This window comes from Euphorbia lathyris, chromosome 7, assembly GCF_963576675.1.
Source record: "Euphorbia lathyris chromosome 7, ddEupLath1.1, whole genome shotgun sequence".
Taxonomy (NCBI): Eukaryota; Viridiplantae; Streptophyta; class Magnoliopsida; order Malpighiales; family Euphorbiaceae; genus Euphorbia; species Euphorbia lathyris.
Genome location: NC_088916.1, coordinates 73584896 through 73589121, shown reverse-complemented (window position 1 = coordinate 73589121; position 4226 = coordinate 73584896). Strand labels below are relative to the sequence as shown.

At 36.6% G+C, this 4226-nt stretch overlaps 1 non-coding gene across 1 annotated transcript; it reads left to right on the top strand.

The window, feature by feature from the left end:
• Positions 1–899: 899 nt before the first annotated feature.
• On the top strand, positions 900–1006 carry LOC136201640 (small nucleolar RNA R71). The gene has a single exon (XR_010673986.1). It is a non-coding gene; the product is annotated as a small nucleolar RNA R71 (small nucleolar RNA).
• The last annotated feature ends 3220 nt before the right edge of the window (positions 1007–4226 follow it).

Below are 4226 nucleotides of genomic sequence, written 5' to 3'. Positions count from 1 at the left end.
TTGAGTCAATTTGTGAACTTTTTGTGTGCAATATATCTTCTTTGGACTTTGGTAAATCAGTTCCTGGTAATGTTGCGTCTCCGGGCATTTCCGGACCTAGATAATTTTTCCCTGAACGAAGAGTGATAGCCTTTATCTGCTCTTTCAGATTTTCTTCCGTATGGCTGGGAAGACTTCCCTCTTTTCGGGATGGAATTGATTTAGCAAGTTGACCAATTTGGACCTCCAAATTATGGATGCTAGATGAGTGGTTTTTAATAAGCTGATCGAATTTATTTTCGATCCGTTTAAAACCATCGTCGTGATTACTTATTTTTCCACTGATAGCATCTATGAATTTGTCGATTTTAGAAGATAAAGTGAGAATCGTACCTCTTGACTGATTTTGATAATTATTGGTACGATTTTGATTAGCATTTGCATTATTATTATTATTATCTTTCCAGTTAAAGTTAGGATGATTCCTCCATCCAGAATTATAAGTATTAGAATAAGGATTATTAGTTTGGTTTTGCCCTTGGATAAAATTTACCTGTTCGATCTCACTCATATTTTCATAATCCACATCCGTTTGGATTGGATTACCATTGGTATCGCGTGGTGCCATAAACTTATCAATTTTGTGCGATAAGGCAGAAAATTGGGCTTGTAACATCGCGACTAGATCAAGATTCACTATACCTTTAACGGATGATGTGGTTGAGGATGATGGTTTTGCCACCGGTATATGTTCACGTTCCGCGGGCCACATACTGCTGTTGATTGCCATTTCCTCCAAAAGTTCTCTTGCTTGGGCCAACGTCTTCTTCATAAATAACCCTCCCGACATAGCATCTAATGAACCTCTAGTTGTAGGATTTAATCCATTGTAAAATGTTTGCATTAAAAGTTCAGCGGGTAATTGGTGGTGGGGGCATAAACGTTGAAGTTCTTTAAAACGTTCCCAAGTCTCATAAAGAGTTTCATTATCATTTTGAGAAAAAGATGTTAACTCTTTTATGACTCTTGCGGTTTTTGCTAAAGGAAAATATTTTGATAAAAAAGCTTGGGCTAATTGTTCCCAAGTTGCAAACGTTGCGCCTGGCATCGAAGTTAACCACTTTTTGGCTCTATCCTTCAAAGTGAAAGGAAAAAGGCGAAGTTTGATTGCTTCGGCAGTCACATCTGGAATTTTAAAAGTATCACAAATTTCAAGGAAATTTGTTAAATGGGTGTTAGGATTTTCGTTAGGTAACCCATAAAATGTTACATTATTTTGCAACATATTAAGCAAAGCTGGTTTAATTTCAAATTGGTTTGCAGCAATTCTGGGTCTAACGATACTATTGGTTACACCAGCCACTCCTGGCCTAGCGTAATCCATAAGTGTTGGTGGGTCTGCCATAATATCTGGCTCGATATTTGTTTTTACTGGAGTCTTATTTTTGTTTTTCTTGTTTTTCTTGTTCTTTCTAATGGTTTTTTCAATTTCCGGGTCTATAGGGTCTGGTACAATGCCTGAACTTCGAGAACTGCGCATGAACATGAAATCGTACACTAACCAAAACTACCTACAAAACAGAATTTGAAAAATAAATAAATTAGTAAATTAAAATTAATAAATTACAAAAATTAAAATAAGTATGTATAAACCTAGATTCGAAATAAAACACGAAAAATCTAAATTTTTGTTAAAAATTTTGGTGTTCCCCGGCAACGGCGCCAAAAACTTGTTGAGCGATTTCCGCAAGTGCACGGTATACGCTTGTAGTAATAAAAGATATCGAACCCACAGGGAACGCTTTTTAACTAAAACTTATTTTAATACAGTTTTATTCACGTCTTTAGGTTTAACTTAAAGAAAATCGTTTAATTGATTGTATTGGTTTAGATTAATTAGGATTAGATGAGAATATTATATTGAACTTAGAGAACAATTCTGTCTTGAGATTTTGATTACAAGACAGACGCTTTCATATTTGGAATAAATCAAAGGTATAAAACTTATTTTCATTAAGGAAAGAAAGCAACTATAACTTTGGTAAGATTATGAATATGAAATGACATAAGAATTTATGCAATTAAATGGCTTTGAACCATAGAAATCTCTCTGGGTCGGAGCAGATTCCTACCTTAATCAAATTAGTATTTTATATCCGATAAGCCGCGGTCACGATCATATCATCCGTAAAAACTAATTCTTTCAAGTGTTCAACAAAGTTTCTTTGTAAATATGATTGTATAAAACGTTTTAATAAAAACACCAATTTATCATTTTGAAAATCATTTTGTCAGAACAATATCAAAATAACAACAGGAAGAATGTATGGAATAAAATAAATATATTATTAGTGAATTGTTAATCTTCACAAGTTAACAAAGAGGAAGAAACATGGATAGCATTTTGACGAAATCTTTGAGATCCGGGTTGTCAATCTTTCCCTAAAACTCCGTAGGTTTGTCAGACCCTTTTGCGCTTCAGCCGTTAGTTCTTCTCGCTGAATCTTCGGAATAGAGACCGGTCGGTCCTCTACCAGAATGAAAACTTGTCTCTGATCAACCTTTGAAACTAAACTAATACTACTGTGTTTATAACTAATCTAATAACAACTTGTGTACATCAAGTTTGTTTATACAGAAATGAAATCTAACTTTCTGACTCTTTCTGAATCAGAAACTCAACATAATAACTCTCTGATTTCTCTAACATTTCTAACTTAGCCAACAACATTGATTTCTGAAATGGATCACTTATTTATAGTTGGTGAAGGGTTGTAATTCAAGGGTCGTGTCCATTGGTGAAGGGTCGCTTTTATCCAAACGAACAGACGCGTTTTTTGGATTTAAACATGTGAAAACTGTGCAAAATTCTTCGCTGTCTCATATGAGATTCCGAGAATCTCAGTCGCGACAGGGGGCACGGAGGAAGGCTGAAAATTTCGATTTCTTGGTGACTGGTATCAGCGTGTCGCGACTGAGATTCTGAAAATCTCAGTCACGACAGGGGCATTCTTCCCCGTCTTTCGGCTGCTTCTCATCTCCTTGAGTCGGTCCTCTGATTAATACGTATTTTTGGCACGTAACTTAGGTTTTTCCCTCATTTTTGCTCCGTTTTAGCTCCTATTTGGATTTAACCAAATAATTAGGTACCTTGCATCAAAGAAGTAAATAAAGACGTAAAAGCACTCTAAATGAATATAATTAGCACGATTTCAATGTAAATTTAACGTATTTATATATGATATTTTAGGTATATTTTGGGCTTAACAGCTGTCTATATACCACAGCTTTGATTTCTCCACGCATCTCAGGCTCACCTTCATGTTAAACTATTCATCTTTAGGTACCCAATTCTTTTTGGGTCCTCGTTGGTTAGCATAGACAGGTGCAATATCATATTTTAATTTGTGACGGCATGTATTTATGGTGTGGCCTTGTTTACCACAGAAGTCACAATGAGTTACCCTTTTAGGGTGATTTTGTCTTTGGTCAGCACCATTGTGCTGAGTATGCCAACATACCTTAGTGGTATGACCTTTATTTCCGCAGAAGTCACATTGGACAGTCCGCTTAGTATACCAACACACATCTATTGTGTGTCCTCTTTTCCCACAAAAGTCACACTGAGTGAACTGTCTATGCTGACCTGTACCTGAGTACTCAGCATGGGATTTTATTTTAGTTGAACCTTTTATTTGGTTCTGTAGGGTTGTGACATCCTTTCTCAGTTTCTTTGAATCTGATTGGACTTCCGAGACGAACTTGTGCATGATTTCCATGTTGTCATGGAAAGTTGAGTTGTCTTGGAGAAGATATCAGAGGTCACTTAGTTTGACCTCTTCAATCTCGTCACACCACCTGCTGAGTGCTTTTATTTTCTTGTTACACTTTTTAGTCAGTGTATATAAATCACTCAGGGCGTTAACCATTTCATTTCTAAGCAAGTGTAGAGATGTTCCCTCATTAGAATGTTCCTCTTGGTCAGAGCCGTCAGAGAGGTCAGCTTGCTCAGATTGACTTTGGTCAGCAGTGTCATCGGCCATGAAGCATATATTTGCTGTCTCATTTGCATCAGCTTCTGATGATGTTGAGTCATCACTGTCGCTCCATGTAGCGGCCATAGCCTTTTTGCTTCCCTTCTTTTCTTTCTTCAGATTAGGGCAGCTTGACTTAATGTGCCCAGTTTGATGGCACTCAAAGCACGTGACAGGCTTGGAGCTGTCCTTTTTGTATTTGTCACTAGACTC